The 16,167-nt window shown below is 41.2% G+C and overlaps 1 pseudogene; it reads right to left on the bottom strand.

The window, feature by feature from the left end:
* Positions 1-980: 980 nt before the first annotated feature.
* On the bottom strand, positions 981-1,489 carry LOC100580960 (annotated as a pseudogene).
* Between the last annotated feature and the right edge of the window lie 14,678 nt (positions 1,490-16,167).

Consider the following 16,167-nt stretch of genomic DNA (forward strand, 5'->3'; position numbering starts at 1 on the left):
AAATCTTTTTTTTGGAATAATTCCAAATGGGTTATGAAGAAAATGTATTCATTGAATTTGATGTTTTCTGAAAACTCCTAAGCTATGTTCACCCAATAAACAATAAAACATAAGCAGAACTATTATATACTGAGCAAAAAATCAGGCCGATACCACAAGCAACATGCAACATAAAAAAGATACAATATAAAGGAAGACAGTCTGTTGAGTTGTAAAAACCATCCGAATATGGCCAGGGGCGGTGGCTCACGCATGTAATTCCAGCACTTTGGGAGGCCAAGGCTGGTGGATCACCTGAGGTCAAGAGTTGGAGACCAGCCTGACCAATATGGTGAAACCCTGTCTCTATTGAAAATGCAAAAATTAGCCGGGCGTGTTGGCGTGCGCCGGTAGTCCCAGCTACTCGGGAGGCGGAGGCAGGGGAATGGCGTGAACCTGGGAGGCGGAGCTTGCAGTGAGCCGAGATCGCACCACTGCACTCCAGCCTGGGCGACAGAGCGAGACTATGTCTCAAAAAAAAAAAAAAAAAAAAAGAAAAAATATTTTCGGCAAGGGAAGGAAATAAATACAAATGGAATGCTACATTTAAAAATCAGCAAACGTCTCAGGAATAACTGTATCAGTAAAGTAGGAAGAGGATGATTTTAAAACATTATTGTTTTGGGCTCAGCAAACATTCAAAATGGATTTATGTAAAGGTTTTGCTATAGCTATGTCTAGGCATTTAGGCTTATGGGAAGTAAAATTAAAAGAGGACTCTTTTTTTCCCCAAGGAGCATTTCTTTAAAACCAAGCACATTGCTAAATAGCAACATTATACTTGGTAAACAATAATTGGCAATAAAATAAGTTTAATATTCTGCTCAAACCAGTCCCAGCTATTGTTTAATAACCAGGATACAAACTAATTTTATTGTAAGTCCAAGATCAAGCCTAGATCAGTTTTATCAAAATGTCCTTGGTTAGATATCTAGTTTCATTTAACATTTTGAAAACTCCTTTGACAGCTGGTCAAGTCTCTCATACAGACCAGTTCCTTGTGTTATGCATGTGGCTTGAACAGATCATGTCCTGTTAGGAAGAGATCGAAGAGCATTTGGCAGATGCTGTGATTCTCAAAAAGCAGCAGCACTGCCTCTCTCAACTCATCTACCAGAAGCAATTTCTGAAGCTCACCTGCTACCTCCTTAATTCTTTCACGATTATTGCTATCTACCACAAATATAAGATGTTGGGTATTTGGGAAGTAATTCTTCCGGAGAGGCCTAATTCTGTCTTGACCACCAGCATCCCATACTGTGAAACAAATGTTTTTATAGTCTACTCCTTCCACATTGCAGCCAATGGTAGGAATGGTGGTGACTATCTCCCCTAACTTCAGTTCATACGGAGTGGTTGTCTTGCCAGCAGCATCCAATCCAACCATCAAAATGTGCATCTGCTTCTTGTCAAAGAGGTGGGAGAAGAAAGAGGAGATGGTGAGGCCCATGGCGGTAGTGGCACTGGCATGGCAGAAGCAGAAGGGGCTTGGAGTGTGTCTGTGATTTCTCCTTTCATACCCCCAGGCGAACTGAATGAGAAGGAAGAGAAAGCTCATTCTTTAAACTTCAATCCACTCAATTTTCATCCTCTTGAAATAAACAACATTAATGACCTGGTTTACAACCTTCCATAGTTCTCTTAATGCTTGAACAACATATATACACATATGTAGAGTTTACAGGTTTTGTCCACTCTGAAATAACACCTGCGTACTTATCTGAAACTCAAAATTATATTAAAAACATTTTCCATCTTTTTCTAAGGTCTAGAGGAAGCCAAACATAAGTTTCTCATATTCAAAAGTTTGAGAGGGGAAATAAAACCAAATGAGCCAAGTGTCTTTTAAAATAGTAGCTCTAGGACTGAGTGCAGTGGTTTGCTCCTGTAATCCCAGCACTTTGGGAGGCCGAGGTGGGCGGATCACTTGAGGTCAGGAGTTCGAGACCAGCCTGGCCAACATGGTGAAAGAAACAACAAAAATATAGCTGGGCATGGTGGCAGGTGCCTATAATCCCAGCTACTTTGGAGGCTGAGGCAGGAGAATCGCTTGAACCTGGGAGGCAGAGGTTGCACTGAGATCACACCACTGCACTCCAGCCTGGGTGACAGAGTGAGACTCTGTCTAAAAAATAATAATAAAAAAACTCCTTAACGGTTTTTTTTCACATACTCTTCTTAGATTGATTTTTTGTAATCCTAATTTGCTTTTTGTTACTCCAATTTACTATTATAAAGTGCCCCTAACATTTTCTGATATTTTAGTCTATTTCATACCTGTAGTAAAATCTACTCATTCATTCCTAAGAATTATATATTAGCTTCTTTCTTATACTTTTTAGGAATTTTCTATTGTAGAAGTCTTTAATAGATTTTAGTTTTTTATCATTCCTTTCATAATTTGTCTTTTTTATTTAACCAGTTTCAGCTTTTACCTTTTCAAATCAATCTTCCTACTTTATTTTCCATGATTTTTATTCTCATTTCCTAATTTGAAAAACTTAGGGACAAGCTAATGCAGTGATTATGTTCGTAGATGCTGAACGTGAACTGCTTTGGCTCAAAGCCTTGTTTTGTCATTTACAAGCTGTGTGACTTTGGGCAAGTTACCTACACTCTCTGTGCCTAAGTTTCCTCACCTGAAAAATGGGTTGTGAAGATTAAATGAGTAAATACATGTAAGCCCTTAGAGCAATGCCTGGCCCATAGTAGCTACTTGATAAAGAGTTTTAGAAAGAAAACAAATGAACTCCTTTAAACAGTAAGCTCTAAGGATAGAACAATTTTGAATACATTTTTAGCTGTGGTTTTGGTATGAAACCTTCCTTTCAATAGCTTGTAGATGTTTGTTTATTTCAGCTTTTGATATATTTCTTCTAATATTTTATTATAAAAAGTTTTCAAACCTGTAAAAATGTTGAAAGAATCATACAGGGAACACCACCACTAAATTCTACAAGGAACATTTTGCTGTACTTATCGAATCACCTATGCATCTAACTATCCAGCTCTCTCATCCCGCACTCCAGCTTGGTTTTTGGATGCATTTCCAGGTAAATTATGAACAAGTTTTGACGTATTTTAAATAAGGGGCTCAACCAAGGGAGTGTTTCTTAATTCTAATAATGTAATTTTGAAATTATCTGTTCATTTCCCTTTATTAGAGTATGAACCAAGAACATGGCTTCTAAAATTTCTGCTTTGGGGAAGTTTTCTTTATGGCCAAGCACATGATCAATTTTTGTAACATGGATACAAAAGATGTATTTTCTGCTTGTAGGAAATGCAGCTCTCTCTCCATGCTTATTGTTCTTGTCAATTACATAATTCAAATCCTCTATATCATTATTGATTTTTCTCTGCTTGGTTTGTAAAAATCTGAAAGATGCATATTGAAATTTCCTTTTATAATGTTAAAAAAGTTTTTCTTGCAGTTCCGTAAGTATATGTCTTCTATTTGAGGTATTCTTCTCCACTATTCCATTATAGATCCCTGACACACTGCTGTGGTCCATCTGGTGTAGCTATAGATCGAAAGATTCATTGCTCACCCCCATTTCCTTTCCCTTGATCTTTTCTTGTCTTCAGGTGTCTGATCTGAGTCAATTGATATTTGGTTAACTGTTTTCTATTTTCATTGGCTAGGAACAATATTAAGATATCCTGAATCCTTGCATATAGGCAGTGAGTAAGAGATATCATGGCCTAATAGCATGGATAAACCTCCTTTAAACCTCTGATCTTTTCCCTTAGGATTTTCATCTTACTGTGTTTTTGCTTTTGGTTGTGAGCTCTTGGTCTTTTGGGTCATTAACTTGGTTCTCAGCCATGAACATCTTCTTTTTCAACTCACAACAAATTTTAAAATAAAGATATTGCGTATTTTAGTCACATGAGCTGCCATATCAAAATACCAGAGACTGCATGGCTTAAACAACAGAAATTTGTTTTCTCACAGTTCTGAAGGCTGGAAGTCCAAGATCAAGGGGGCAGAGTAGCCATTTCTGGTGAGGACTCCCTTTTCTGGAAAGACACAGAGACAGAGACAGAGACAGATGGGCAGGGGAGCGGAGAAAGACAGCAAGATCTCTGATGTCTCTTCTTCTAAGGGGGTTAATTCCATTATGAGGACTTCATCAAAATCTGATGATCTCCCAAGACCCTATTTCCAAACACCATCACATTGGGGATTCCAAACACATGAATTTTGAGGGGACACAATTCAGTCCATAGCATCAAGTTTTTTGTTTTTGTTTCTCCTAAACTTCCAGAACATATTTTTGGTGCTCTACTTAAATCGTCTTGGGGGTTCTCATTAGTTCTCTATCACAAGTTACCATCTGGGTCTTTCCTGATTTGTCCCTCAAAGGGAGCCTCCTTATTCAACTGTTCCATACTCTGCTCTTCCTCTTTGTCTCTTTGTCTCTCTTTCTGAGGGCACTGAGTCCTCTTAAACAGTTACAAGTGTGTATTTTTTTAAACTGCTCACTTGGTTGTGCCTTTAGTCCCCACACTGGCCAGGATGTTGAGGTCTCCTGAGCAGTAGCAAGTTGGTGACCCCACAGTGAGAAAACTGGAATGCTGTTAATTCCCCTTGAGTGTAGTGGGGATGATGGTCCTCCCCTGCCACAGACCTGCACAATTTAACTCAGTCCTCCTGGGATCAACAGGAATGGGCAGGCCCGTCCAGAGCCACTGGGTCACAGGTACACAGAGGAAGAGCTTTCCTGAAAACAATCACAGGCTCTGACGCCTGAGGTCCTCAGCAATCCAGGTATGCCCAGGGCCTTAAGTTGCTGCACACCCTTGTCTGTAGCCACAGGCTCCTTAGCTTTCCCCAGATGCCAACCAGAAGAGAGTCTACATCTGCCCTCTCCTCCAGGGATGCTATGAGACCTGTGGCCTCAAATGAACCCTCCAGACCCTTCCAGCTTGATTGGTGTTGGGTTTAAGTTAAAGAGGGGATCTGAGACATGTGCTCCTACCACCATCTTCTCCCAATTTTCTCAAGCCCATGCTCTCAGCGTAATGGGCATTCTGTGGCAAATAGGCTAAGTCTGTGCTGAATGTGTTTTGTGTTACTCTTCTGTCATGTTTGGGGATGGGATTCTCTACCTTCTATCAATAGAGTTGGGAGAACTATAGGATTGGAGTAAGGGAGACATCCTGCAAGCTGCATAAAGAATCAAGGTGACTGACATTCTTTTTTTTTTTTTTTTTTTTTTGAGACAGCATCTCACTCTGTTGCCCAGGCTGGAGTGCAGTGGCATGATCCCAGCTCACTGCAACCTCCGCCTCTTGGGTTCAAGTGATTCTCCTGCCTCAGCCTCCCGAGTAGCTGGGATTACAGGTGCTCACCACTACGCCCGGCTAATTTTTGTATTTTTAGTAGAGACAGGGTTTCACCATGTTGGTCAGGCTGGTCTCGAATTCCTGACCTCGTGATCCACCTGCCTTAGCCTCCCAAAGTGCTGGGATTAGAGGCGTGAGCCAACACGCCTGGCCTGCCATTCTTAAAACTCAAGGCATTTTGGGGATCCAGAGGTTCTCTGGACTAGGAGTAGAAGAATATTGAAGAGAACACTTGAGAATAATTGTAAGAATCAACCAAGATGCTTTTCAGAAAATACCTGGGATGCCAGGAATATTTCTGGACCAAGGAAGAAAGGGATGTGGCAGCCATGGGCAGTCCAGTGATTGGCTCAGCCAATGTGGGTGTGAGTAGGGCAGTCAGGATAGTACAGTCCCCAGAGACATGGGAGATGCAGGAAATGACTTCTTCCAGGGGAGGTGGCCCAGGCCTGGGACAATAGGTGACACTGGGAGGGATTAGCATTCCTCCCCGGGTGGTATGCAGACAGCACATGCTCAAAGGCAACTGGTGGAGGGGGCAGGTGGGGATAAAATCCTGAGAATGGGATGGCTTTTCTAATTTGTTCACTCAGAGAGTAGCATTTTGTAATTGTCACAAATGTGGCATAATGCTGGCAGTGACCCACTGCAGCAGTCTTGGATAAAATGAGATAATAAAACTAAAGTTTATTTTGTGGCATCAAAAATAAGTACATAGGAGGTAGGTGGGACTCGACTCCCGACCAAATTGAAGACTGGCTGACATGCCTACCAGCGCCATGACAGTTTACCCATTCCCTGGTAACAACACGAAGGTTATCACCCTTCTCCTAGAAATTTCTGAATAACCTGCCCCTTAATTTGCATGTAATTATAAGTGGGTATGGATGTGACCACAGACCTGCCCCTGAGCTGCTACTCTCAATGCACAGCCTATGGGGTAGCCCCGCTCTGCAGGAGCAGTCACGGAGCTGTGACACTGCCGCCCCAGCAAAGCTGTTTTCCTCTACCACTGGCTCACCCTCAAATTCCTTCTTGGGGGAAGCCAAGAACCTTCTAGGGTGGAGCTCCGATTTTGGGGCTCCCCTGCCCTGTGACACTTAGGCAGAATTATATAATGAGATTTATTACCTGTTGTGTGGTCTTGGACAAAGAATGGTGAAAGATTTAAGAAAGTGCCTTATAAGTCACTGTAGTGACTTATACTTTCTTAGAAAAAGAAAGTACCTCCCACTTTATGCCTTGCACATAAGACTTCGGTGACAGAGGTAGTTCTGGTCCATGTACAGATGACAATGACAGTAGGTGCTCAGAAAATACTTACTGAACAACCTCATGCAGGAAGACATAAACCCTGAGCTCTTTTTTTTTTTTTTTGTCAGACGGAGTGTTGCTCTGTCAACCAGGCTAGAATGTAGTAGCTCGATTGTGGCTCACTGTAATCTGCCTCCTGCATTCAAGCAATTCTCCTGCCTCAGCCTCCTGAGTAGCTGGGATTACAGGCATGTGCCACCACACCCAGCAAATTTTTGTATTTTTAGTAGAGACAGGGTTTCACCATGTTGGCCAGGCTGGTCTCAAACTCCTGACATCAGGTGATCCACCTGCGTTGGCCTCCCAAAGTGCTGGGATTACAGGTGTGAGCCAATGCGCCCGGCCCCTGAGCTCTTTCTGTTTGGATTGTTTAGTGTGCTGGTGCCTCTGTCACTTCTGCTCACCTAATCTCCATGCCAAAGTACAATTCTAGTCTCACTGTTCCCACTGTGGAAGAAGGATCCTCATGGTAGGTGTCTGAGTAGCTTCAAAGGCAAAAGCTTTGGCAAGGGAGCTATGTTGCAGCAATGGGCCATATGGTGTTCGAGGCTGGGGGCATTTTATTGATGGGAAGGGAAACGTAAAACATTCACTTTTTGTTAGCAATGTATGCCCTAAATAGCTAAAAAAAAAAAAAAAAAAAAAAAAAAAGATAAATTGTGATTCAAATAATGCATTGCATATCTCTGCAGTTTCCAAATGTGTTATAATTGAATTGGAGGAATTACTGAGAACAGATGCTAACAGAGACACTGCACATACCCTACAGTGAGAAAAATGACACACTTCACTCTACTTGCCCAAAATCCATTTAAATTTTAACTTGTTTTAATTGCTGCATATTTCTACTGCAGTATAATGGAGGTTTACAGAAAGATCCGATGGAAAACAGTAGGTTTTGTAAAGGGCTTCAGGGTTTTTGCGTGTGATCAACAGTAGCCACACCCACTGCCAGTGACTATCCAACAGGCATGTGCTTTTCATTGCGTTTAATAGAAAAATGTTATCACCTACATATCTCATCATTATTTACATTCTAATCACCCTCCAGTGATGAATTCAGAATGCAGGCGTTTTTCATTAGTTGGTTTGCCATGGCAACTCGAGTTGGGGAAGGCCCTTCTGCCAGCGCCGCCACTGGGCCTGGAGCCTCTTTCTTCCTCAGCTGTCACTGACCTCCTGCTAGGAGACTCATCTTCTGATGTGCACTTGGTGGCAAATGGGACCAGAAAACCCCTACAAATTCTCATTTGGAAAGAAGAAAAGATAGTTTGTCTCCAATCGTTGGAAGTACAATTAGATGTTGATACACACAGACAAGGCTGGAAAAGCAGGGCGTTAATAAAAAGCTGTAAAATCTTGTTTCATCCAGTCCAAGAAGGCTAAGTGGAGTCTATCACTGTTGACCCCGACTGAGCTTCCATTAGCATGGCAATGCTTAAATTGCCACATCTTTTGATCTTTTAAAAAGAGTCCTGGGTTTTTCACCAGTTGTCAGGAATGACTGAAATTATTGGTTAAAAAAAAAAAAAAATCTGGCTTTTGTAACTTTGTTCTTAGCTGCAGACAAAGAAAATGTTTTCAGGAATTCATGGGGCTGGTATAACTCAATACATTTTATATACGTTTTGGAGAAAATATACAACTACTGAAGAACAAGTGAGTAGTAAAGCAGATTTTACGACAGTCCAAGGGCTAATGAGACTCATTCATGACTGGATTCAATCTTAGTTATTCAACAAAGAGTGTCTGTTGGTTGTGGACAGTCATGTCTGTTATCTGATGTAAAACTTCCCTTCAGGAGATTTTTAGTGTAAGGGATAAGAGAGGGCCGTACAAATGGCAAAAAATTGAGAAACGTATAAACATATGCAGATACATATATGCGCACATAGAAATGGTGGTAAAAATATCCAGCCGTTACAAGCATTATACAAGGCATGGGAGTGAGTGGAGTTTGAAAGGAGTAATCTGATAAAATGTCATAGAGAAGGTAGTCCTAGAATAATTGCTCTTTATTTTAATGATGACAGATATATACATAAATACAAAGTTTAAATATCATAAATATATGAAAGATAAAATGACAGTCTTCCATATTACCACCCCCTAAAATAGTGATGTGCAGAGAGCCCCACCTTTTTAATGCATATCTAATTATGTTACCAGAAAGGGGTCTCGATCCAGACCCCAAGAGAGGGTTCTTGGATCCCATGCAAGAAAGAATTCTAGGTGAATCTATAAAGTGAGAGCAAGTTTATTAAGAAAGTAAAGGAATAAAAGAATGGCTACTTCATAGGCAGAGCAGTGGCTGCTCAACTGACTATACTTATAGTTATTTCTTGATTATATGCTTAACAAGGGGTGGATTATTCGCGAGTTTTCTGGGAAAGGGGTGGGCAATTCCTGGAACTGAGGGTTCTTTCCCCTTTTAGACCATGTAGGATAACTTCCTGATGTTGCCATGGCATTTGTAAACTGTCATGGCGCTAGTGGGAGCGTCTTTTAGCATGCTAATGCATTATAATTAGCGTATAATGAGCAGTGAGGATGACCAGAGGTCACTTTCGTCACCATCTTGGTTTTGGTGGGTTTCAGCCAGCTTCTTTACTGCATCCTGTTTTATCAGCAAGGTCTTTGACCTATATCTTGTGCTGGCCTCCTATCTCATCCTGTGGCTAAGAATGCCTGACCTCCTGGGAATGCAGCTGAATAGGTCTCAGCCTTAGTGTACCCAGCCCCCATTCAAGATGGAGTCACTCTAATTCAAATGTCTCTGACAATTATATATTTTTTCCAATCTTTTTAAAATGAAAATGGGATTGGTTGGATGCGGTGGCTCATGTCTGTCATCCCAGTACTTTGGGAGGCTGAGGCAGGAGGACTGCCTGAGCCCAGGAGTTCGAGACCAGTGTGGGCAAGATAGGGAGACCCTGTCTCTACAAAAGAGAGGGAAAACAAGTGAAAAAAAAATTAACAGGGCAGAGTATCACGTGCCTGTAGTCCCAACTACTCCAGAGGCTGAAGCAGGAGGATCACTTGAGCCCAGACTGAGTTGAGGCTGCAGTGAGCTGTGATCACACCACTGCCCTCTAGCCTGGGTGACAGAGAAAGACCCTGTCGAAAAGAAAGAGAGAGAGACAGAGAGAAAGAAAGAAAATGGGATCAGAAAGAAAGAAAGAAAGAGAAAATGGGATCATATTATACATATTGTTCTGCATCCTGCTTTTCAGTAAAAAAAAAATAACATTGTTAAGTCATGGGATGACATCAGTCATTCTGAAGGGGGAGATATGAGCAAATGGGTGTGGGGTGAAGGCAGGTGAGGGAAACCAAGCTTAAGGGCAAACCAAGTCTTGTCCAGATTATAGTTCTTTCTCCTGGCAAACCAAGTCCCCAACCTGTCACCAGGTTGTTGTTGAGGCTCAGGGCTTGGATGACCAGGAGAAAGAACTGTAACCTGGGCAAGACTTCACATTCATTAATATGATCATATATATTAAGAGGAAATCTGAGTTGATTTACATTTCAATTTCATTCAGAAGGCCAGTGGGAAATAGTGTAGTCTAGGAGATAAGCAGTTCTTGGTGAAGTTGATTCTGTTTATAAACTGAATTCCAGGAGAAAGAAGCAGAGGGCAGGGCAGCTAGGAGGATACGCAGGATGGGCCACACCACCCCAGTGTGAACATGAAAAAGGAAGAAGTACCTTGTGTAAGGGAATTAAAATCTAGTCACTTTCTTTTTTTAAAAAAATAAAACTAGTTACCCTCTGCTGCTGCTTTTTCTTTTTGTAAGTCTAATTGGTGTGTCCTTCCGAATTCAGCTAAGATGACTCCTCACCCAGAGAAAGGGTTCATCTCATCTGGCTTTTTCTGTTTCTTCTATTTTCACACCAGTTTTGGAAAAGGCAGGGCCCTCTTTTGGAGGTGGTAGACAAAATGGCAGTGCAGGTTTGTGCATTCTTTCAAAAGAATTCTTGATTTTTGGCTGGGCACTGTGGCTCATGCCTGTAATCCTAGCACTTTGGGGGGCCAAGGTGGGTGGATCACTTGAGGTCAGGAGTTTGAGACTGCCCAACATGGTGAAACTGCGTCTCTACTAACAATACAAAAATTAGTCAGGCGTGGTGGCATGTGCCTGTAATCCTAGCTACTTGGGAGATTGGGGCAGGAGAACCGCTTGAACCCGGGGGGTGGAGGTTGCAGTGAGCCGAAATCACACCACTTCACTCCAGCCTGGGTGAAAGAGCGAAACTCCATCTCAAAAAAAAAAAAAGGAATTCTTGATTTTCCTTTGAGTGTGTCCTTTTGTCTTTGTGGTATGGAAATGGCGTGAGAAAATGGCTCCATCATGCTGTTCATGGGACTGACTGTTCCCAGCAGTGTGGAAACCTTCCTGTTTTATGCTTAGAGCCCGATTCCAGAGTCTGTTTCTCTATTTGTCCTGATTGCAGCAAAAACATGCAGTCTACGTATAATCAGAGGATCCTGCTAAACAGTTGTCAGAAAAACAACGGAAATCCTAGTTGCTTGTGATTTCATTAAACCGGGCTTGTAGTTGGGTTAGTGAAAGATGCATTTATTGAGCGCATCTAGAACAGAGGAGGCACTTGCGGTGGCCTAAGGACGGGTGATGTAGAGTACACTTTGTACCAGTTATTGGTGGGACATGCGATTGAGTATTCGCTGTTGCAGATATTCTGTTTATCGTATTTCACACGAGATTAATTTATGGTTTTTTTATGCTTTCAAAGCAAAAGCTATATAATACAGAATGTATGTACTAAATTTCCATGTCATAAGTAAACAAACTTTTTTTTTACAATTATAATTTTCAAAAACCTAATGAACCTATAATAAAATATTGAGAAAAATAATCTTCAGTCCTATTTAGCATCATGGGAGAACCTGGGGGAAATTTTACTTTTCCTTCTGTCAGATTTGTTTGATTATACAAATCAAATCTGACAGATACAAATCTGTCAGATTTGTTTGTAACTCATTAATGGAACGGTTCCTGTGTGTCAGCTGCTGAGCTAAGTGGTCACCGCACATCATTTTTCATCTTCCACATCAAACTCTTTGGGACGGGTACTATTATCCCCATTTTACAGTCTGTGTTATGTGAACCAATGGACTCCACTAAAGAAAAATAGAACATGAGGAATTGAAAAGTTTTACCGTCAGCTCAGTTTTTCATGGAGCCTCTGTTTTCTCCCTGAACAACTCTGTCCCTTGACCACAGTTTCTTTGAAAACTGGCTGGGTGTGGTGGCTCACGCCTGTAATCCCAGCACTTTGAGAGGCCAAGGCGGGCAGATCACCTGAGGTCAGGAGTTCGAGACCAGCCTGGCCAACATGGTGAAACCCTGTTTCTACTAAAAATATAAAAATTAGCTGGGTGTGGTGGGGCATGCTTGTAATCCCAGCTACCTGGCAGGCTGAGGCAGGAGAATCACTGGAACCATGGAGGCAGAGGCTGCGGTGGACTGAAATTGCACCACTGCACTCCAGCCTGGGCGACAGGGTGAGACTCCGTCTCAAAAAAGAAAAACAACAACAACAAAAAAAACAGGGGTTTTGTGCTGTGACTTCTGCTAGTTTCACCCTAGCTCACTTCCCAAGCATGTGGTTTCAGTTATGGCCTAGGTAGATTATTTTGCTCATTCACAGCTAGCTCATACCTTTCTTTTGAGCTCCAAATACACATAGCCAGTAGCCCTTCAGTTTCTCCATAGATGTCTAATAGCATTGCCAACCAACTGAACATTCTTTAAACTGAATTGATGGTAGCCCCTCTGGAATCTGCCTTTCTAGCACTCCCAGCATCAACAAACACACTGCATTCCACCAAATTCCACAAGCAGAAACTTAGTCATAACTCCTTCATCTTTGTAACTTTCCATTTTCAATCAATTACCAATTTCTATCAATTTTGCCTCTAAAGATAGTTAAGAATCTTACAGCTTCTCTCTATGCCCACTGCTATCACCCCTGACCAGGCCTCCATCATCTTGTCTGTGATTCCTGCCATAATCTTACATCAAAATCTTTGAGGTTATGAGTTACACATATTTCAGTCTTCTGTTTGCTCCATTAACTGTGTTTCTTTAGAATTACGCTCTTCAGTAAGTTTAGTTCCACTTTCTCACAGGTTTGGTTTTCCCCACATGTCTGCTGCTTCTTGGATTTCCACTACTTTTTTTTTGAGATTCTCTGTTCTGCTGCCTGCTTGGTTCATTTCAGCTCACCCCAGGTGGTGATGGTGCATTATTTGGAGGGTCTGTCATTTGCTTTTGGGGGTTCCTTCTTCCCTCTGGGAGTCCTGCCTGCCTCTCTGCTCTCATGCACATACTCATTCATTCCTACTCAGCAAGCAACAACTCTTTGCCAGACACTCTTCTAGGCTGGGGGATCCATCAAGGTATCAAATGACTGCGATAGCTGCCCAAGGTTGAGCATAGAGGTGAGAGTGGCCACAGATCTGTCAATGTTTCCCTGAAGCTGGCCCAGACCCTTGCACTGTTTGGATCCTTGGCTCCAGCTTTGAAGCTTCTTCAGTTTCTTTTGGACTCTGATTTTCCCTATAAAATTTATCCTACTTACATCCATCTTTCAGGAATTTATTGTCAGTATTATTTTAACATTTCTTCTGTAGGGCTTGCCTAATGGGTACAAAAATACAGTTAGATAGAAGGAATAAAATCTAGTGTTCAGTAGCACAATAGGATGACTATAGTTAACAATAATTTATCATATATTTCACAATAGCTAGAAGATTTGTAGTGTCCCCAACACAAAGGAATGACAAATGTTTGGGGTGATGGATTTCCCAGTTACCCAGATTTGATCATTGAACATTGTATGCATATATTAAAATATTACATGTACCCTATAAATATGTACAGCAATTATATATCCATTAACATATGAAAAACAAAACAAAAATAAATTCCTTTATTTAAAAAATAAAATTTCTTCTTAAAGTAGGTGCTCAGTCATCCTTTTTGAGCTCACCCTCTGAAATAGCCTTCAAGAATCCATTCCTGTCCCACTACCAGGTATCATTCTATCAAGATCGCTCATCATCCTCAAGTTGATTCTATCATTTGCCTGATTTAAACCCTTCAGAAATATGCTAGTTCCCTTAGAACTAGGTCCAAAGTTCTTAACATGGGTCTACAAAAACCCAGATGACTATGGCCTCTGCATACCTCATCTAGCACTATTTTCTACCACATCTAGCATTCACTTATCCTGAGTTTTCTTAATTTCTGAAATATGCTACTGTTTCAGCCACTACATGTTGATGATGTTTCAACTCCCTGGAAAAGTCTTCCTTCCTTCCTTTACATATTTTTTTAACCTAACTAAAGTCTGATCTTAAATATCTCTTATTCCAGGAAACCTATTTCAGATCTTCCATACTAAGTCAGGTCTCCTTTAATTGCAATAACTTGTTTAACTATTGTATTTATTTATTATTTTAATAAGGTCTGTCTTCCTTACTTTACTGTAGACTTTAAGACTATAGGGCATAAAGTCGATATAACATTTTTTCCCCTGGCATATGGAAGAGTTAAATAAACATGGTTGGATAGCCAAATTGTATCTATATTTCCATTTTTGTGGCTGACTGACTGAATTATATTTAGGGCTAACCAGAATAACTTTTTGTGATGGTAGAAATGTTCCATATCTGTGCTGTCCAATGTGGTATCCAATAAGCACATGTGGCTACTGGGTACTTGAAATATGGCTAATGCAATGGAAAAATCTTAAATGTTTCTAATTTTAGTTAATTTACATTTAATTGGCTAGAAGCTACCATATTAAAGTGCACAGGAAAGATATTTCCACCTTCTAAGTCATATTTCTTTTTTTCTTTTTTCTTTTTTTTTGAGATAGAGTTTTGCTCTGTTACCCAGGCTGGAGTGCAGTGGTGTGATCTCAGCTCGCTGCAACCTCTGCCTCCCGGGTTCAAGAGATTCTCCTGCCTCAGCCTCTCAAGTAGCTGGGATTACAGGCACCTACCACCATGCCCAGATAATTTTTGATTTTTAGTAGAGACAGGGTTTTACCATGTGGGCCAGGCTGGTCTTGAATTCCTGACCTCAGGTGATCCGCCCACCTCAGCTCCCAAAGTGCTGGGATTACAGGCGTGAGCCTCTGCACCCGGCCTACTCTTCGTTTCTGATTATCTTTTTCAAGGATGTTTTTATGGTGAACAGTCTTGGAAAAGAGAGACGGTGTCTCCCTGTGGAACAGAGGGCAGGCATGCTTATTGCCCATTCGGATTCCCTAAACTCAGCATTCTTCTCAAGGAACAACCCACTACACTTGCAAGTGGTATCTGGCCCTCTTCACATCACCCTGTGGGATTTGGAGCTTGGGGAGCTGACTTAAAATGTCAATATTCCAATTCCTGCTACTGCTTTGAGTAAAAACTCTCCTTTGTCGCTGACCCGGAAATTTTGTGTCTTCTACCAGCCTCCATGAAATGGTGGCGGAATAACTTGTTAGCTTCTAAATAGGGTCAAATTTCACACCCTTCACAGTTCTTGACACACAGACAAAACTTAAGCTCTTTAGTATTTTGTTTAGGATGGTTTTCAAGTTTGTTTCCTCGATGTTCTTTTTCTCCTCTTTCTTAAACTACCAAGGAACATTTTGCTCCCGTTAATGTTGTAAACTCAACCTTCTTGATTTATAAATAGCAAATGACAAGAGAATTCCATTCTAAAGTAACAGGATAACTTTAAAATGTGTCTAATGAGTGGGAGATGTTATTTTTCACACTATCTCCAATTCTCACATAGTTAGGCATCTGAATAGAGAACCACTGGAATGCCTATTGAAAAGTCATGTTTTGCCTTTTTATCTTTACCAACACAAACAAAATTCTTGGGATCTACTTGTTTTTATGATATGTATAATGTTACCTGGTAAATCACAGTGGTTATGATATTTTCCCAGACAACAAAGGGAGATTTTCCTTTTTAATATTTTATAATGCCTGAAAGAAATGTTTTCTCCAAACACAAGATTTTCAATTCAAATGAATTCAGCAAATATTTATCAAGGCCCTTACTTTACTGATCATTGCTTTGTAATAGAACATCTAAGGAAATGATGACTTTTTAAAAACAATATAGTCAGTAAAAAAAAATTTTTCTTTTTTTTTGAGACGGAGTCTCGCTCTGTCACCCAGGCTGGAGTGCGGTGGTGCGATCTCGGCTCACTGCAAGCTCCGCCTCCTGGGTTCCCACCATTCTCTTGCCTCAGCCTCCCCAGTAGCTGGGACTACAGGCGCCTGCCACTGCGCCCGGCTAATTTTTTATATTTTTAGTAGAGATGGGGTTTCACCGTGTTAGCCATGATGGTCTCGATCTCCTGACCTTGTGATCCGCCCACCTTGGCCTCCCAAAGTGCTGGGATTATAGGCGTGAGCCACCGTACCTG

The sequence above is a fragment of the Nomascus leucogenys genome, chromosome 5 (assembly GCF_006542625.1).
Source record: "Nomascus leucogenys isolate Asia chromosome 5, Asia_NLE_v1, whole genome shotgun sequence".
NCBI lineage: Eukaryota > Metazoa > Chordata > Mammalia > Primates > Hylobatidae > Nomascus > Nomascus leucogenys.